Raw genomic sequence first — 21,446 nt, 5'->3', positions numbered from 1 at the left:
CACACACACACACACACACACACACACAAAAAGGGATGTTGAGACACAAGTTTTACAGGAAGCCAAAGAGCTGAAACCTGAAAGTGAAGACAGCATGTGATCCATCCACAATTCAGTCACCCAAGTTTTTTTAAAAAAAAGAAGACAAAGTGAAGTGCTTCCACATCTTTCCCTCTGAATGAATACTTCAAAAACACAACTGGATATAAACACCAAGCCTTTATTGGCAAATATCCACTGTGGCGTAGGGACTTGGAGTAAGAGCACAAAAACAGACTATTAGGCTAAAATCACTGTGCTAATCCCAAAAGCACATAATAGGCTAATTTGTGTCCATTTAGATCCTGATAAGAAACACTGTGTGTGTGTGTCTGTGTGTGTTCTTTGGCCATGAGTTGTTGTAGAAGCTCAAGTGTTCAGCGTTATGAACAATCCAAGAAGAGTATCCCGTAGGGGTAAACAGTGCGTAACCATGGGGAACGCTGGGCGTTTCCATGACACCCTGTCATCGGTGAAGCACACCACAAGGCTGGCTCATGTTCTTCTGTCCCTGTACCTCAGCACATGTGTGGGTCTGTGTGTGTGAGAGACAGAAAGTAGGTTTACTTTCATTTTTATTAAATGAATGATGAGAGCATCACGTCGGAGTCTCTGAGTTCAGTTTGAGTGCGTCTGTGTGATTCTATAGTTAATCTCACGTCTACCAGGCTTTAACTGTTATTTTACCGTTTTTGCCTGCTGTCCTTCTTCCTATAAAACAAATGCAAAAAATGTAACGTATGGTTTATTGCAAGTGTTTCAGTCTTAATATATTGTTAAGTATTTCTACTGTAAATTTCATCAACATTTTATTTTAAAATATAATTACTTTAGATTTATTATCTATAGAGCACTGAACAGCAGCAAAATGAGCTCCTGAATTAATTTTTCTAGTCATCCTTCTACAATGGAAAGTTTTTTTATTGCCATCAAAAGCTGATAAATGCCTTAAAGCAGAGATCGGTGGAATGCACTAACAACAGGCTTTGGAATCGAGAAAAAAAGGTTTTCATGAGCTGTTGTGCTGAAAAACTGAGGCTTTCAGGAGACAAATGTAGATTTAAAAACAGCATATTAGGCAACAGCAAGAAGATTTGCAAAAACCATATGAAATATTTCTTCATGTTACGCAATATTACGTCAAAGAATCCATCCATCATTTTCTGAACCAGCTAGCCTATCCTAGCTGACACAGGCTGGGAACACTATCGACGGGTGGCATGGCAAACACAGAGAGGCAGGAAACCATTCACCCTTAAATTCACACCTACAGCCAATTTTTAAATCACTAAATAATCTAACATGACATGTTACATGACGTGTAATATGTTTCTGTGGGAGAAAGCCTGTTAGCCATATTTAACTTTCTCAGTTAAATATGGATAAAAAAGTTACGATCAGTGACCTTCATCTATGGTCATCTACAGGTCAACCATCAACATCTATGAAGGTTGGCTCCACTCTGCATACCAAAGTATCCTCGGGTAAGATATGGAACCCTGAGTTGGCCCCAGTGCATTCATCAGATCGTCAGTGTGTGCGTGTTAGATCGCTAACACGCACACACTTTGCATTTTGTTTGCACTTCAGCGTTCTGATGTATATTCCTGCGCTAACTAATTTGGCTTTTTCTTATGTCTGATGGACTGTGTCTCTAAAGCAGGATTTACGGTCCAGCACAGGTAGCGGGTTAGCTGTCCGGGGACGGCCCGTCTGCCTGCAGAGAGTTCTGTTGTCAGATGGAGGCAGTGTAGAAAATATGTGGTGCAAGCAGTCTGTGGACCACTCTTTCTTGCGCTGTGATTGGTCTGTCTGCCAGCCACGCAGAAGAGCGAAGCCATACAGAGTATTACAAACAATGAAAAGCATCCTCTGCAGTCGGTGCTTGAACTTTATATACTATATTTATTGATCTTTATTTATTGAGTGTTTTTGTCACCTCTCCTTCTCTATTCCAGCCCACTTGTCAACCAATCAACATTAGACAGATGCTTACATCATCTGTTTCTACCGGTGCACAGTCAGGATCTAGGAGAACTGTACGGGACCGTGTCTGGGGTGGGTGAAAATACCTCTCCAGCCCCCGTCCAACTGGAAACGCTCCCGGGCACATTAAAGGCCTTAAAGATGTTGTATTAGATAGTGCAACCCCCTCAGGATTATTGATGGACAGATGGTGGCCCCATGCTAGCCACACCTTGAGCAATTATTCAAAACACAACCATCAGAATACTTCTAAATTTAAGATTTTCACTTGAACACTGACTGTTTGCTCACCTTCTTTATGTTGCGTGCTAAATAAGACAGCTGGACTTGATTCAATATAATTTTGTGCAGATGAGTTACGACAGAATCAAAAATTAGGGGGAAAAAAAGCATCTCAGAGTAATCAGCTTTTGTACTACTTGGTTATACTCACACAAAAACTGAATTGCGGAACAAAATGTAATTTTAAAGCAGTTTGTTACACTGTGTATGTTTACGTGTGCGTTATGTGCCTATATGCCATTCACCATCAGCGACCTGACCGCTGGCTGCACCCATGATTGGGAGCAGATGGAGGCTGTCGGTGTGTGCATGTGTGTTAGCAGGCAGGAGACAGGAGGAGGAGGAGGAGGAGGAGGGGTGAGCGCTCTAGTTTAGGTGATGTATGGACTCTCACACACCAACAAAGACCCTCCTTCAACCGATGTGTTTCCTATTAATTGAAAGGGGAGAAAAATAGAGCCGGAGAATGACTGCTTAAGCAGGGAGAATTTATAGCTCAGCTGCGACAAAGACTAACTGACTCAATTTTTTTGTGCAAAAAGTTTAGGGGGGGAAGAGTCGTTCTTTGTGCTGTGCACGAGCAGGGACAAGAGAGTCTTCAGTGTGATTATTACTGTTCTTTGTGCTCACTTTGAAACAGCCGTGAAAACCAGAATGAATAAAATGGTAGTTAACTGCATGTGGCGCTGCTCATACTGGCGTAAAGCCTTGAATTTAAAAGCAGTGTGAATGAGCTTAAGATTCAGAGTCAATGAAGAAATGTTGAGCTTAGGCCTTTTTACAGTCTGCTCTCCTCTGAACACGTGTCTGTTTATCTCCTCGCGCTCTTCAATTACTCATCACCACAAAGCTAAACAAGGCTTCAGCCTTGTACTGTCTGAATGTTTGCTTGCTTTGCCTTTCATCAATGCAACCCGAGCGACACAATAAATATCGTATATAGCTGCATCTTCTTCTCGTTAAAGCGACTGCGCTTAAAGATGCAACGAAGATGCAGCCGCAGTTCACAGTTTAAAGGGGATGCTCGCACAAGAGTCGTTGACTTCATGAACATGACATGCACAGCACATCGTGAGTTTTACAGAAGGAGCGGGAATTTACGGCAGAGATTTCGTCTCGGCGGCATTTCTGCATTTCGAAGCCGCAATCAGAGAAGCTGATTTAGCTCAGCGGTCAGGCTGTTGTGACTTTTGAGGTTTCTTCCTCTTTACTTGTTGCATGATACTCCAGAATCCACTGAATCATTGTTTATTGGGCCTCCTCTTTGTTCCTGAAAGTCACCTCGTTTGGCCTTGACCGTAAAAACCAGGTGACTTACAGACCTCTTTAACAGCTGCTAAAAGTGCTGGTATTAAGAAGTGAAACAAAAGTAACACTTTCACTCAAATGTATGCAAATCCGAACAAAACCAAAAATAGTCAAATAAGCATTTACCTTCTCAAGTTTTCAGTTTCTCAGCTCAAACACGCGTCCATGGTGATCTACACTAACATCTTCATCTTAAATCGCAGTGGTCTGCAAGCTGAACCACGACATGCTACACCTCCAACTTAATCTAGTTTAGGATGAAGAAAATATAAAGAAACAGACACTTCCTCATCTGGTGTCTTAATTACGACTGTAAAGCTGCGTGCAACCAATGAGCAGTCAGGATAAGATAAAGATGGTAAAACCGGACACGTGCCTTCATCTGGTACCATCAGCTGAACCAGGAAGAAAACCAGGAACGAGGGCCATGCTGTCATGCAAGAAAGTGAAATAATCCCTCTTGCTAACAAAGTCCATTACAGTGTGGATTTATATGAGACTAATCAGTAAGCGGGTGATCTTTCTTAAGTAGACTCAACGTCTACAGACAAATAAGTACAAATAATATTTCAAAATAAGTTCACTGCAGTAAAAGCACTTTTGGGAATCAGTGGTCTAAAATTGTAGAATGAGGTACTAAAAAGTCCAGTGGAAAAATATGAATCCAGGTACAAAGTGCATGAAGCTGCAAATGCATTAAGATAAAAGAAACACTGTGACAAAGACCTGATGTACCTTTGCTAGATATGGGACCGACTGGACCCTTTTACAAAAAGAACAAGTACATTTTTAAGCCAGAAAAAAAGCCCTGCGTTGTATAAATGGCACTGAACATTTTCCTGCCCTTTCCTCGCTCCAATGTCAAGAAGTGGCACAAAAATTCGGGTTCCAATGAATAAATAGAAACAAATAATGAATAAACAAATAAATACAACAAACACTGGATTAAATGAAATGTAAACTAACACCGACACAAGGCTGGTCAACAGCACCAGCAGCAGTCATCACAAACCCGGGATGTAACTGATACACTAAATGCCCTTCCTGATGCATCCCTCACCTTTTATCCATGGCTGGCATGTGTACAAACTCTAGCTGTCCAAATGAGATGGACAGTTATAGAAGTGAAATGACTCATTTGAATCATATTCAGTCCACTTGCTGTCATAAAGTCAAACTTGCATCGGGTTACTTATGAAATGTAGGATGAACTAAATAATTTGGCTCATAACATTTGTGAGCAGAAATGGCTTCAGCTGAGAAACACATCTACAGCACTCATATAGTTCATTTTTTGGGGTTTTGTTTAGGGCTGTGCGATATGACCAAAATCTCATAATCCGATATAAGAATTCTATCGTCCGATAACGATATAAATCACACAAATGTAACATTTTCTGTAAATTCTGTGAATCTCGGGCAGCTCGACTTGCGGGAAGTGTTTCCAGCTGCGCGTCATGTAGCTGGAGTCGAGTGTTTTAACCGATGGATGAAACGATACATTTTTAGACATAAGTTGTAACAGCCGCCGTTTTCTTTGTGAGTATTTATTACACGGCGTGCTGCCGGGAAAAGTCTGTTCTAGCGTTTGAGTCTAGGGTTTATTTTTTAGCACCTGGCGGCTCTTTTTTTACTTCTCATCCGTAAATAATCTGCTCTTTCACGTGATTCAGTTTATTTTGAAAAGTCTCAACAGGATCTTGAGCTTTATTGTGAAAGGTTTAAGTGGAACATAAACAAGCGGACGCGCGATGGTGTTTCCGTTGTTGTTGCTAACCACAATGCATTGTCCGTCCGTAGTGTGGTTATATAAAATAAAAGAGAAAGAGAGAACTTTAAGAAATTAATATAGCCACTACAGTGACCATCAGAACGATGAAAAAATATTGCCGTAAACAGTTTATTTTGCGACACCACGAAACAAACGATAGCGTAAAATGAAACGATAGATGTTTTTATATCGTCATCTGATATATATCGTTATATTGAACGGCCCTAGTTTTGTTTCTGCCAAACAAAAAACTAAATCCAAAGTGAAACCAGCTATACAATCTTAATTAAATAGGACCTATTATGCTCATTTCCAGCTCCGTATAGTTTATTCTTGGACTCTACAGTCTAGATTTATCTCATAATGGGCCTTACTTCAGCCCCCCTCAGACTGCCCCTTACAAACACAGCAGATGGGTGGCATCATAAAGACCCACGGGTAGAAAAAAACTGAAGCGGCACATTTAGAGGAGATTCTTTGTACATATGTACAAACAGGCTTTTAAAACCAGTTTTAAAGCTCACTTTTTTACCTTGGCTTTTATTCGAGTTCAGTTTCAGTCCATCAGTTGTTGTTTTTTTAATCTTTTTTAGTCACATTTTACTGTATTTGTTCATTTTTATGGTTTATTTTGTTGTATTTACTTTATTTATCTATGGTTTTATCTTGGTAGTTTTGTACCAAGATAAAACTACCATTTAAAAGGTACTCCTTTTAAATGTGCTATAGAAACAAATCTAACATTGACATTTACATGTATGCTGACACCATCCACACATGATGGAAAATAAGAAACATTAAGTCCCTTTTAAGTTTTCCTGGAGTTATTTGACAGCTGAAAATCTGTTTTTTAAACACGCTTTAAAAATGTTTTTTTCTTTTAAAAAAATCACGTCCAGACGGATCTTTGTCTTTAAGAAATATCTTCAGGCGTCTGATGGAGGCACAGAAACTTCAGACTGATCCAGGAGTTGTTTCTGTGTGAGCTTTATTCCTTTCCCCCTCTCTCTTCCCTTCTCCTCACATTTTATAACAGGCTTTTTCTCTCCGTGTGTCTATCTTCTGTAATGGCTGTGAATAAGGGAAATTGTGTGCACTAGCCAGCATACACAACAGCACAGTGAAGACAGCATAAAAGTACATTGTGTGAAAGTGAGTGTGTGTACTCTGGGTGACTCTGCTTTAGTTTTGCTTCGCCCAGTCCCCCTCCAACAAACCCGGCGCTCACACTGGAGCAAAATACGAGCCAAACCACATCTTGGCACCTTGCCTCCCCTTAAACAAATCAGACCACAGAGGCTAATAAAAAAAACTCTGAGTCCAAAGCTCGCCTCCACAGACAATGGGGTACAAAGAGGGGAGCCACTCTCAGCTACCCCACTCCGTCTTAAATGAACCCGTACAAGACTCAGAGCTTCTATTCACCCCCAACAGCAATAGTTTCACCACTGTCTCCATCATCTACACCCTCTTTTTGTTGCTTTTAAATGGAGCTTTGATGTTATATTGTTCTCAACAGGCCTTGCTTAAAAAACACTAATTGCCACTAAACTAAGAAGCAATTTGCTTCTAAAGTGAGAGAGAACTTTCCATCTTTAGACCAATTACTGCTATCATAGCGCACAGCCTGCTACTTCAAACTTCACACTTCAGAGAGGGGATAGAGGGGGTGGAGGATGAAGAAAAGCAGAGGGAAGGCGTCTGGCTCGGGGCAGAAATAGGCCAAGCAGGTCTAAAAAATAAAACTCATCCAGCCATCCAGGGTGTGTCTGCTGTAGGCTGCCATCAAACATGCATTTACATATTCAAAAAAAGAAACAGGCGTTTGCATGAGTCATCCTTTCCAAGAAGGTAGAGGAAAACCACACAGCACACTGTATCGTGCTACAGTACAGTAGGAAGTGTGCAAGATTTCGTTAGTTCCAACATTAAACATGAATCTGCAGTTAAGCTGCTAAATGAACTGTTAAAGTGAAGCAAATATAAAAAGAATAAAAGAAAAGTTAGCGTATCAGGTTTTTGCACTTTAAAATGATTTTAAAAACATGAATCTTGTAATAAAAATTCTTTTAGAATTCACTTGATAGAAATGCTCAAGATCAAAAACTAAGGAGATCACTTCACACATGCACAGTCTCCTTTATTTGTGTTTAGTCTCATCTCTCCACATAAATTAATCATTTTCAGACAATGACTAAAAACAGTGACCTCGTGAAGTTTGTCGTTTCCTCTTCTTCCATTTAGGGGTCGCCACAACGGGTCATCTGCCTCCATCTCAACCTATCCCTAGCATCCTCCTCTGTGACACCAACCCGCCGCATGTCCTCCTTCACTACACCAACGAACTTTCTCAGAGGTCAACCTGAGCTGTCCCTCTGATACGTTCATTCCTAAGCTTGTCCATGAGAATCTCAGCATCTTCACCTCCAGCTTGCACCAGTCCTTTTGTTAATGCCACCGCCTCCAAACCATATATCACAGCAAGTCTCACAGTTAACAACAAAAGCTCTACACTTTCATTATTACTGACTTTCATTTTTTTCTCTCCAGAGCACATCTCCACCTCTCCTCTTTCACTACAAATCAGTGTCATCTGCAAACATCACAGTCCACGGAGAACAAGCTTCACTTTTTCAAGCTTCACCATGGCGATCATGGTCTCAGTACTGTAACTGAAACAGGAGTGATAAAAAAGTGGCACGAGAAAAAGCACCACCCTGCTTTGCATCACAGCATTTAGTTTCATTTGTTCAGTAGCTTCTGCTGCCAGGCAACTTTGCAGGGGTTTAACTGACACACACTCATGAGCAAAAATTAAGCAAAGAACAAGTATTCAGAATTGTGTTGAAACTTTTCAGGCCTCCTGTTGTAAATCAAACCTTTTTTATGTTTCTCCATTCATTACTCCAGACTTCTCCCGTAATTTTTCACCCGAGAGCACGTTGCTTGTTTTTCTTTGTTAAAACTACACGAACCTTTAATGAAAGTGTAGTCATTGGCTCCGAGTTCAAAACCTCACAGTGTTCGAGTTGACGCTGTGTTTGTGTGCACAGTAAATTAGCAAGTGACAGACGAGAGCCCAAGTTACTTCCAAGAACACGAGCTGCACAGTATCACCATAAATCATTGACGATATGTGTCATTAAAAAAAAACCTACTTTGCTGAACTGTAATTGTGCGTTAATGTCAACAGGGATTGTTGTCAACACCTGAACCTTGCCACAAGCTGAACACATGTGGACAGAGGAGAGTGTGAGACTGGCTAAATAACTACATTAAAGTGCCGATACATTCTTGCTCATCAGTAATGGCACAGAGCCACAAAGAGTCCTGATAAGATAAGGACAGTAAAACCTCACATGTCCTCATTTGGCACCTTAGGGCTGAGCCGTGAAGAAAACTTGCAGCCACACGGTGACAAACTCTGTGAATGAGCGTGTCGTAAAGACACCTCAGGGTCAAAACATGTTTGGAGCACCAAGTCTGACACGTGCCTACACAGTCAAACACAGTACAGGGTTAAATAAAACACCTCACTGGGAGCCATTAATTATGCAGGGACTATGCATTATCATAACATAGAGGTCTGTTACTGTGAGTTAATTAACAATGAACCAAGAGGCATGGCTGTCATATCAAAGAACGATGAATGACTGGAGCTTTGGTAAATACTTAAAACACTGTTGTCATCACAGAGCATAAATTACCTAGTTACAAGCCTCATGGGGTACAGAAAGAAAAATGCAGGGAAACTGCAGAGAAAACACTCACCTGCTTTCCTTTTGGTGATTGTAAAATGAATTAAAAATGAGGGGAAAAAAATAAGGGCTTTCAATATCGCTGTTAGTGTATGATCTAATTAGTGTGACAGGTCAGTCAATAAGTCACTCCTCTCCATATCTAAACACACCCTTAATTGTTCACCTGCTGCCAACTTCTCACAGCAGAATCCAACTGGAATTAAAAACTGCAGTTTCCACATGACCTAAAAATCATTTATTGTAAGGCAGCAATGTAGGTTTCAATAAAAACTGAAACATGTAACTCTAAAACAAAAGGTTGGCTCAGACTGAAATAATCTTAGATAGGTGTAGCAAATAAAATGCCTTCTCTGCTTCTATAAAGTAAGAAAAAGACCCTAACACACTGCTCAATAAATAAATAAATACATTTGAAAACACATCATACCTCAATGGATGCTGGACATCTATACTGATATGGACAGAGTAATGTGTAAATCAATAGTTTGTGTGCCCTCCACATGCTTGTATGCATGCCTGACAACATTGGGCATTGGGTTTCCAATGAGATGATGGATGTTGTCCTGGGGGAACTCAGATCTGAACCAGGGCATCACTGACCTCCTGGCCAGATTGAGGTGCAGCCTGGTGGATGGACCAAAACGTGATGTCCCAGGGGTGTTCTACTGGATGTAGGTAAGGCGAGTCTGTCAGTGGTATCAATTTCTTCAACCCCTAGGAACTGCCTGCAAACTCTCGCCACATGAGGCCGCGCATTATTGGGCACCAGGAAGAACCCAGCACCCACTACTCCAAGGATTTCAAAGACTGCCCTGACTACCTCATGGCCTAGCCTGTAGAGGTCTGTGTATCCGTGGATACGCCTCCAGGACCCACCACCAAATCAGTCATGCTGAACAATGTTACAGGCAGCATAATGATCTCCTTGACTTCTTCATACCTTTAACCATTGTCACATGAGAGCACGTTCACCCTGAGCACATCTGTGAAAGCACATGGCAAATGCCAGTTGGGCTCCACAATGCCGGCTAGTGAAGTGAGATAATTTTGTATGAGTCTTGCATCCTGTTCCACCTTGCACAAAGGAGCAGATACCAATCCTGCTGATGGATTAACGACCCTCTACAGCCCTGTCCAGCTCTCTTAAGAGTACCTGCCTGTCTACTGGAATCGCCATTGATCATGGGACTCTACTTGGAGACGTAGCAAACCTTTTAGCTATATATTGGAGGATTTGGACTCGGGTCCAGGTGACCCTGACCGTAGCCAAATGCCAAACTAGTGAAAAAGAGGAAACGATGAGAAGTGGAAAAAATGTCTCCAGTGGCCTCCACCTGTAAAACCATTCCGTTTATGGGGGTTTTCTCATTGTTGCCCCACTAGTGCACTTGTTGTTCATTTCATTAACACTAAAGCAGCTGAAACTGATTAACAACCCCCTTTGCTACTTAGCAGAGCAGATCAATATCCCAGACGTTTAATTGACTTGATGCTATACTCTGATTAAAAAGAGTTATTTTAATTTTTTGAGCAGTATATTATGTGTGTATTACCACCAGCAATAAACACTAGTAGGTTCATCTTTGTAGACTCTCTTCTCAGTTCTCTTTTCTTTAAAAGTTGTTGTGCTTGATAAATAAGAAAAAGGCAAGAGAGAAATAAAGAAAGAGAAATATATCCTGGACATGCGCTGCATTGTTCTGTGGGGCTACTGACACTGCTGCTGTTGAGGAGATAACCATCTCTGCATGTACTTCAAATGCATACTTCCTGGATGGCTGAGGCCGCAGACAAATGAGTCCATAAAAAAGCGTTTAGTTGAGATCGCCATTCAAATTTTACCATTTAAATTATCCAAATAGTTTATGCTGTAAAACTGAGCTGGAGAAATAAGCATAATGTCTTCTTGTTGTGATCATTTAAAAGTAAATGTACAACGTGTATACTGTCGCAGGTGCAAAGGATGTCAGGTAAAAGTACAGGCTGTCAAATACACAATGCTATGAACAGCTCTGATCCACAGCTCTGCACTGATATCACTCATTCAGTGCAGTGTCCTAAAATAAACCTTTGTTTGAGGCTGGTGTGAGCTGGCTCTGCAATCCTGCATCTGAACTCAGATTAACCTGAGTCTTCATGATCCTCTGCTTTGATACGAGAGGCTAAACAAAGTTTTCTCTTACAGATTACTGCAGAGCAGCAGTTGGTTTACTGAATGTCTTCCGCAGCAGATGTCAGGAAGATTTACATGAACCTTTTATGAGGTGACCAACTACATGAAAAATCACATAATACCATCACGCTGAATCTTCACTGTAAAAAACGTTCAAGATGACGACCATGTTATATAAATCTGATGTATAATTCTTTGAGTCTAGGACAGGATACGAGCTTCCGAGGGAGTGGAAAGCACATTTGTGGAGTAAATGTACTTTGAGACATTTTTTTTTAATTTTAGACACAAATGTCACACCTTGCCACCCGATGCCATACTGTCATATTTATTTAACATATTATTTAACTATTTTATTTATCAGTACAATAACATTTGCATAGTTAACATCAGCAGGCTACTACAATAAAATGCAAAATACTGCCAACTAGAGCGGTGCTATATTGCCCAAAATATTTATCACGATATATATTTGAAAATTTGCGATAACGATGTAACTGACGATAATTGATGCGAGACAAAATACAACTCCACAACTTTACTAGCGCAAAAAAAACCCCATCCATTTATTTTCACTTAAACAAGCAGCTGTTTTTTATGCATTTTGTGCATTAAAGATACATAAAAATTTAACAGTGCAAATGCAAATTCCTTGCTGAAAGTTTAACCAAAAGGCATTTCCAGTAGTAATGTGCTGACATATCCTGAGCATAACCATGTATAATATCCACTGAAGTTAAAAAGAGGTGCTTTGCAACATTAAACTGCAGTGTGCCAAATAAAAAAGTCAAATATGTATTTTTCCGACCATAAACTGCACGGGATTATAAGACACATTAAGCGAAACAAAGCAGTCAGATAAATCAAACTTTATTCATCTCATTCTTCTTGCTTCCTTCACTTCTGTACCATTGATTCATTAATGCTGTATTCTATCACAGCTGCTCTATTCCCATGTTGTTGCAGTATATTAATGACTAACCTCGTATTGTGGATGGATTATTTCAGTTGTTCTCATGACTGAAGTTTGGTCCGTTTACAGCATCCTGCCATGCGACTGCATTTGTCCCTAACCATCAGGAACCTTCACGTTAACTTTTATCAAGTGGAAAAGTGTTAGCGTTTATGTTATGCTAACATAGCTGTGTAACTAGCGATCATATAGCACATTATTACATACCACCTAGCCCAACTTCAGTAACCTTACAAACGTCTCTGCTGTTTAGTTTTCTGTCTTCATTTATGTTGGAAGTGTTAGCAGAGCTGTACGTTTGAATTTTTTCAGGAATCTCTCTGTCAGAACATGCTATATAATGTTTAGGTAACTAGCGAAACCATCGAGCTAACTTCCGCTAACTTCCTGCGAAATAGACCCAGATTACTCCCAGATTTACGAGCACCTTAGTCGGACAAATACGGCACCATTTTTACAAACCAATTCTGGTTCATTTGTTTTACTCAACGATCTGCCAACGATCTCATTTTCTTATCACTGCCCAACATTGTACCGGTATTACCGTGAACAGTATAATATGGCCCAGCCCTACTGCCGACTGCCTGTGCTACCCCTCGGCCTCCTAGTCGATGCATGCACGGCATAAGTATCCCAGGCGACTTCCTTGAGTTCTTGACTTATAGCATTCACAAGATTTTCAGAGAACGTGATCTGTGACCTTGTCTTTGAGTTCATGGTCACTGAGATTCAAACTTGTCCAAGATTTTTGGTAGATGCCCCTATGGTATGAATTTCCCCTGCCTGAGCCTGGTTCTCACCCAGGGTTCTTCCTGTTAGAAGGGAGTTTTTCCTTCCCACTGTCATCAAGTGCATGCTCAAAGGGGGTTATCTGAGTGTTGGGGTTCTCTCTGCATTATTGTAGGGTCTTTACCTTACAATATAAAGCACCTTGAGGCAACTGTTATTATAATTTGCCAATGTCCAAATAAAATTGAATTGAGGAAAGTTTTCACTGAAGCTTTTCACTAAAGCACAGACAGTAGCATGTAAAGGAGCGTTACTGCATTGCCACTTTTACTCAATTAAAGGATCAAAAGTTGGAAGCAGACCCAAGTCTCATGTTTCAAATGCAGGTTTCCATGTGCAAGTGTTCTGAGACTTAGAGCTTGATACAAAAAGATAAACTTGGCCAAGTGGAAAAAGATTAAAAACAGGAGGGTGGGGTTTGTGTGAAAAAAAAAAACAGTATGTCACTGGAAAGGTGTTTTGTTTTTTTCTTTTATTTCCTCACAAAATAATTGCATGCAGGGAAAACTCAAACTCTTCCGCTGCTTAAGCTGCCAACAGTGAGAACACTTCATCTGCTGATGCATGCATGTGATGATAAGTTTAAGTGTGTGTGTAAGTGAATAAGCTGCGCGACTTTGTTAGTGTCAGTGGGACATAATTGGCTCACAATAAATCATCAGTGCAGCCTTAGTGAGAGAACACCATCTTCTCCTCCACCTCTACCTTCCTCTCGCCTCCCCTTCTCGCGCTCTCGCTCTCCTTGGTGACAGCGAGGGAGCAGCAGATTCACCACATAAACACCCTGCTCCCTCTATTTATTTGCTCCGAGTCCAAAAACTGCACAGCATAAGGAAAAAATGATAGGAGGGGTGCAGGAAGAAGAGTGAAAGAGAGGAGAAGAGGGAGGTAGACAGACAAACACACACGTACACTGCAGATTTGGCTGCACACACGTGGACAGGGCGCGCACACATGCACGCGCAGCACTGCACACACTCCTGGTTGAGCATCTAAATCACATTAGCTGCCTGCCTTCAATCCATCACTCCCACAGACAAAAGCACATGGTGGAGAGACAGGGAAACTGCATGGCAACATGCATAACCACCCACAAACAAACAAACAAGCAAGCAAGCACACAATCAGTCACAGAGCAGCTGACACACCTTGAATCCAGACAACAGCAATAAAGGTGAAAGCACTCCTTCCTAAGAAAAACAAAACAAAACAAAACTCCCCGATCACAAATCAGCCTGCATTCACTTCCATGCACATCACTGTCAGTGCATAACAGCTGCACATTCAGGGATACACTCATTTGGCTCTGCTGCTGCTGCTCTGTAAAAAGTTGCACTTCTGTCAAAGAAAACCAACAACTCCATAAAACCACAGTTGCTTTAAATATTTAAAGAGGAAGGAGCTAAGCACGGGCAGAACGACATCTTGAGAAATCTTTCTTTTCTGTCTGTATCAATCTTCCTTCCCATTAGAGGGGGGTGGGGTCCTTATCTAAGCGTGTTTGTGTTTGTGTGTCCGTGTAGAGCCAAATGTTTGTTAGAGGTGCCTCTGATCTTGAAGACAGTGCGGGCTAGGTGCTCCTTACCTAATGGGATGCATAGCAAGCGTGCATGCAGGGTTGTGTGCACCCTTTTTTTGTGTGTGTGTTTTCTCTAATGGCCTATCTCTTGGGTAAGGTAATTGGCTGGTAAGGCAAACGAGAGCTGATGGAAGAGAAGAGAAGAGATTTATGGAGCAGCACAGATTCAGTGTGTGCTCTGTATATTATAAGAACATATGGTGCCCACTGTGCAGCAGGAGCAGGCAGAGCACCACAGCGCAGCCCTCATCCACTCGTCTAGCGAGTCGCTCTCTCAGCTCCCACTGTTCTCCCTCCCTCTCAGTCTCCGGCTCTGTCTGGTTAACTCAATAACATCCACAGCCTCCTTTTCTTAGTTTGCTGTCTTTCACTAGCAGAGAAAGAATTTTTCTCTTTAAAAAAAAAAGAAAGAAGAGGAAAATCATCTCATCCTTTTTTCTCCTCCTTCATCTCTTCCCAGATGACCGGCTCAGGCTCGCGTCTCCTCCACGTCTTTCTTCACTACAGTTATGCCCACTCAACTCATCGCAGAGCTTAATCTAAACCAAAAGGGATTACTTCAATCGCATTAAAATCTGAAAACTGACAGCACCATCTCTGCTGTGACTGGCATTTAGGCTGTGTTTACACATGCACGTGTGCAGCACAAGACACACGCAGGAAGAACTCCCTCACCAGACTGTCTACATGTGAACAGAAGCAACAATTAGACAGTAGTACTCCGCCGCACAGTGCGGTTACGAAACTGCTAGTGACCGAATATGCAGCTGCAAGCCCGTGTGTGTGTGTGTGTGCACGCGGCATCAAAGCAGCGAGCGAGTGGGCTGCTCTTTTAGTTGGCTCATAAAATCATTTAAAAATCGGCCCGCTGCACACAAACACTCACGCAGATGCACGTACCCCCAGCCGTTTGATGTGTAATGAGAGAAACCATTAGCAATAAAAATGGGCTCTCCCCACCCTGCTGCTCAGCAGATCTTACTCAGAGCCACAGTTACGTGTCTATTTATACATTCAGTCTTCTTGAGATTTTCTTCCTCTCTAACAGGGAGCAGTTTGTGCAGCTTACACCCAATAAGGCTGCATATCTGCTGCCCTTCCTCTCCCCGTGTCTTCTTCTTCTGCTGCTTCTGCTTCTCTACCTCTGTCTCCTGTTCCCATCCCCCCTCTCTCTCTGGCTGTCTCCTCCCTCCTCCATACCCTTCCCCCAGCTCTTTTCTGCTCTGTGCCTCCCTGCCTCTCTCCCTCCCCACCTCTCATCAGGCTATATGCAGCAGGGCACAAATTCATTGGGGGGGGGGCAGACAGTGAAGGGGAGCCTGAGATAAAGGGAAAGATGGGGGGGTTCAGAAAAGGAGAGATGGTTTGAACAGAAAGAAGGGAAAGATAGAGCGAGTGAGAGACTCGCTTGGAAAGAAAGGAGGAAGGGGGTGAGGCAAATAGAAAGTGTGAGAGAAAGCGTGAGGGGGAGGAAGAGGGAAGGGAGCGTTGTTGGGAGAGCAGTGCTGAGGAAGAGGAGGAGGAGTAGGAGGGGGAAGCTCGCTCTTGTTACAGCAATGGGCGTTCCTCTCCTCGATTCCTGCGAGGTCAAAAGTTTACCGTGGTTTTAATTTCACCTTTCCGCAGCCAATCAGAACGCGTCTCCGGCTGCTGGGGGAACTTTGACCCATTCTGAGAATTTGACTGTAAAGATCTACAGCTCGCCTCTGCTCCTACGGTTTTTCCACTTTATACTTCTGTTTTTTTTCCTCTCCTTTTATTATTTCTTCCCACCTTTTCCAAGCACACCTCCCCCTCCATGTTTCTTTGAAACTCCTTGATCACAGAGGAGCAAAAAAACAAAAAACCCCTAGTGTTATTGTTGTTTATCTAAGGGCATAGAAGAGAAGAGAGGGGAGGAGAGAAAAAGGGGACTTTTTTCCTTTCTTTCTTTCTTTTTTTTTTGCATTTCATTTCAGTACTTTTCCTCTGCTTTCCAAATGAGATGCCACATAGGCTGCTTGGGAGTCGCGAAACCACAAGATCAACAGCTTCTCCCCCTCAAAATGAACAATGAACACCACATTCCTCGTTAATGTCACCTAAATACTCAACAGAGGAGACACGCCGCGCTCGGTGTGACCGAGTAGTAGGCTTGCGCGTGCACGTGTGTGTGTATGCATAGGCATGTGAGCATGGAGAAAGTGTAAGTGTGTATCTGTGAAGGGGGAGGAGGCTGCAGTTAGATCACAGCATCAGAGAGGGGAGGGGCAGCTCTGCAAATAGAGCAAGCAGAGAATCAGCTTGACTGGCGATGGTAAGCAGAATGGCTTCGAGCCTCTCGTTAGAAGAAGAGGCCTGGCGTGCTTGTGTGTTTTTCTATTGCTTGCTCGTCTGTGTGCGTGTGTGTATATGTGCGTATTTGATTAATTAACGGTCACCGTCAGTGATGAAGCTCCCCGTTGCTGTATTCTCCCCATCTCGGCTGCACAATTGCCTCCACCCTAGTCCTCCATCCACCCGACTGCGATAATAAGGCACATGCACACGCGCAAACGCAGGTCCTCGGGAAAGCAGCGGGCTGTAAAACCCCGCAAATGTGTGCGGATGAAATAGCAGACGTGATAAGATGTACAGTCACCTTCCACCTGTAGCTGACTTGGATGCTGCCTTTCCATCCTGTTCTCCACCCGCTAAAAATGAATAAATAAATGTACTTGATTCTGTTACTTGATGTAAAGGACGTGTGGTGTTATTCTGCATTGTTTTGTACAGACAATGAATTCCAATAAGAGACTAAAAGCGAGACATAAATTAGCCTGTTATCAAGTTTTATTTCCACCTTATGTTAGAGCTCACTGTTGAAGTTTTTGTAAATGAGCCGTACTGATGACTTTCCTTAATTTTGATGACACTGCTTTTAACTTTGGAAAAGAAAAATGTTCATATATTTATTAAAGGGGCCTTTAACAAATATAGTTAAATATTGCCGGTGTTCTCTTTCTTTTCTTTATTCCCGGAGACTACGCACCCTATATGTCTTGTAAAGGTTTGGAGTTGAGCGCACTATTGCGCTGTATACTGCTTTTAATTTTCTCATCAATCTCATGAGCACCGTGCTGATTCCATGACTGCTTAACAAACGAACTATTTACTCACACCAAAGCCTTTTAAAATTATAAACAGATGTTTATAAACAATTAATAACATTACATCTTCTATGGGAATTCACAGGTTTGGATCTGAGAGCAACAACTAACAGTACACTGCTGGTTTGGTCTAAAGCTCCACTCTATCAGTAAATAACACAGGCTTTTTCTGTTTATTGTTAAATTCTGAAGCTTTACAAACACTTTGGTCTAGAAGTAGTGGAAAACGTTTTCTATGAGCTTTGCAGCGGATGTGACAGAGAATTTTCCAAACAACTTTCCTTTGACCTTGTTAAGGCTGTGGGTTATTAGATGGAAGATGTTTTAACACTCAAGGAAAACTGTAATGGAGCAATTAGGAAGTTGAGAAAATATCTGAGTTGTTATGACATGAAATTGCAAAATGGGCATGTTTTGTTAAGGAAATTATTTGGTTATTCATGCCTCCTCAAGCTTAATGTTTCTTGCAGTAAAGGAAAAAATGATGAGATACACGTCTTCAATTGCCTGTTAATGCAAATATCTAATCAGCCAATCACATGGCAGCAACTCCATGCATTTAGGCATGTAGGTGTATCAGAATAGGGAAGCGAGGTGATATAAAGTAACATAGTCAGTGGTGCCAGATGGGCTTTAAACTGCTGATCTACTGAGATTTTTCCACATAATCATTTCTGGGTTTATCCAATGTGCAAGATTTCTCTTGGTGCCTTGTTGAGGTTAGAGGCGAATAACCAGAGTGCACTGAGCTGATAGGAATGCAATAGTAACTCAAATAACCACTCTTTACAACCATGGTAGTAGGGCTGCACGATTAATCGTTAGAAAATCGCGATCTCGATTCATACTTATGTGCGATCTCATTTACAAAGGACAACGATTTAAAAAAAAAAAAAAAAAAGATGACGACGATTGTACCGCATTTTGATCCGGGACGTACTCTGCATGAAAACAAGCGCTCACTCTTCCTGCTCAACAAATGACAAGGGCGGAGCCTTATACCACGTGATACAGAAGCTGTGCCGTGTGATGCTAAAATTAGCAGGGAAAAAACAACGGAGAGCACGTCAGGGATGACGAGAAAGTGACAGGAGAAAATCCGTCCCGGTCAACCACCCAAACACCAATAACGGGAACCTTATACAGCGCTTCCCTATACACGTCGAACTCCCGCAGGCACAAAGAAATTACGGAGGCTATCACTTATCACCTGACCAAAGATATGGCTCCCATCAACACTGTGCAAAACGAGGGATTTAGGAGAATGATCAACACCCTAGACAAACGCTACACAGTGCCGTCCCGCAACTATTTTTCTGTTGTTGCACTACCTGCTCTATACACGCAGCGTCGAGCAACGGTGGAGACGGAATTTCAAGCAGTACAACATTTTGCGGCAACAACAAAACGTGAGAGATTTGTTGTTTTTATGTTTATTTATTGTTTTTATGTTCAGTCTAAACTGTTACGAAGTTGATGTGCAGTTAATAAGTGCAATAAATATTTATACTGGAAAAGAAAATCGTGAGTGAATTGTGATCTCAATTCTAAGCAAAAAAAATCGTGATTCTCATTTTATGCAAAATCGTGCAGTCCTACATGGTAGGCAAAAGAGCATCTCTGAAAACACAAGCAGAGGACCACACCAGGTGCCCTTCGTGTCGGCTACAATTTACACGGGCTCACCAAAACAATAGAAGATTGCAAAAACATTGTCTGGTTTGAGGAGTCGAGAACATTCAGATGGTAGGGTCATGGATCCATAATGTCTTGCATCAAAGGTTCAGGCTGCTGCTGGTGGTGGTGCTTTGGGCTCCTTAATACCAAATGAGTGTTGTTTTTACCATGCCCATCTCTTTATAACTACAGTGCATCCATCTTCTGATTCTGATCTCAGATCATCTCACCCTGGTTTCTTGAACATGACAGTAAGTTCTTTGTACTCAAAAGCCCTCTACAGTCACCTGACCTCAATGCAATAGAGCACCTTTGGGATGCGGTGGGATGAAAGATTCACATCACGAATGTGCATCCATCAAATCTGCAGCTGCTGTGCAGATACTCAACAAGGTGTTTCCAGCACCTTGTTGAGTCTGTGACACAAATAATTAAGGCTGTTCTGAATGCAAAAGGGGGCTTGACAAATACTAACAAGCTATACCTAATATAGTGACCAGTGAGTGTATATTCAAATTCCAATTGCACAACAAAGAATAGAAACGGGAAAACGTTTGGCCTTTTTCCCCCTCATAAATGATTTAAATACTACATGAGAAATGCACTGAATCACACAAATTTTTAACTACATCGCTATTTAGGTCACTTATACATAACAAACAAACATATGTGTATATATAACTAACTTAAAATAATTTGAGGCATGCTGAGTTTTTGATCGACATAAATTTGTGGGAGCTTTTTGTCAACAGAAAGCTACAACGTTTGAAGGATGTGCAGAGGAACCTCAACTTTATAAACCACTTCTGGAGTCTCGAGTAGACAGATTACATTACATCTCATCTCGACTTCCAGCAAGCTCTTTCATTCTTTTCTGTTTGACCGTTTCTAATAAGTTCTTAGGTCACACGGAGGTGCTGTGGGCTGTTTTGTGTCATGCTGAGGAGGGCTGACAAGAACTGTTAATGTGCGTGTAATGTATTTCAAACATGAAAAGTTATTCGTTTCCAGTTTTAAATGCCACTATTACATTAAACGCATACTTTTAGTCTATTCAAAACTCTTGCAAAAAGACACACACAAAAAAATGTTAAGTATTCCAGAAGGAGTACAAACACAAACACTTATACTGGTCTAACTGCAGTAGTAAGGTCTATAGCACCTTGCCTGAGGGTGAGAGGCCTCAGTGTTACCCAAGGGTTTAGGGTTACACAGTAAATGGACTGTTTGAAAAACACTTGAAATTTAACAATGTCAACTGCATTGCCTATTCTTCTTCTCTTCAAATCCCTAACCCCCCTGTGGCACTAAAACCAAAAGTCTTTCCCACTCTCCCCCCGTCCTCCTCGCCTTCTTTCTGTCTATTTTTTGTGCAGGAGAAGTAAAACGAAAATGTGAGGCCTTGTGGAAAATTTAGCGTCACTGTGTCCCTTACCCAAGACCTCACAGTTTGTTTTGTTGGTAAATACAAACCACACAAGCTCTGATAACACACACACACACACACACACACACACACACACACACACACACACACACACACACACACAGTATTTGTCATAGCACCACAATCACACAGCAACAAGTTGGCCAACAACCCCCCCTTTAACTCCTCCGGCTATTTTTCTGTTCCTTTGTGCAGCTAAGTGTGTCAGGACAAAGGTTAAATGCAGAACAGCAACAAATTAGTCCAGACTAGACAGAGCTGAATATATGTACGTGTTCATGAGTAAAATGGTGTCAAAAGGACACGTAAAGCATCAGAAGACATGAAACAGGCCGCATGGCAAGGGACACACAAAAAAATCTGTGGTAATAAATAGCTTGTCAACTAGTTTCCTGGCTTGGGAACAAATGTCGTCCAGCCAAACTGTTCTGTGAAAACTGATCTCAAGGTAATGGAAGAAGCTCTCCACCGTAGACTCGGAAAGGATTATTATTATTATTTTTATTTGGAGCTAAAATACTTTTGGACACAGG

At 41.7% G+C, this 21,446-nt stretch overlaps 1 protein-coding gene across 1 annotated transcript in view; it reads right to left on the bottom strand.

Annotated features, from left to right (window-relative positions):
- LOC102295757 (nuclear receptor coactivator 3) overlaps window positions 1-21,446 on the bottom strand; it is a 64,953-nt gene that overhangs the window by 27,776 nt on the left and 15,731 nt on the right. The window lies entirely within an intron of this gene.

This window comes from Haplochromis burtoni, unplaced genomic scaffold (assembly GCF_018398535.1).
Source record: "Haplochromis burtoni strain Fernald_Lab_line unplaced genomic scaffold, NCSU_Asbu1 Contig_91, whole genome shotgun sequence".
NCBI classification, from domain to species: domain Eukaryota; kingdom Metazoa; phylum Chordata; class Actinopteri; order Cichliformes; family Cichlidae; genus Haplochromis; species Haplochromis burtoni.
This window is presented reverse-complemented; position numbering and strand designations above follow the sequence as displayed.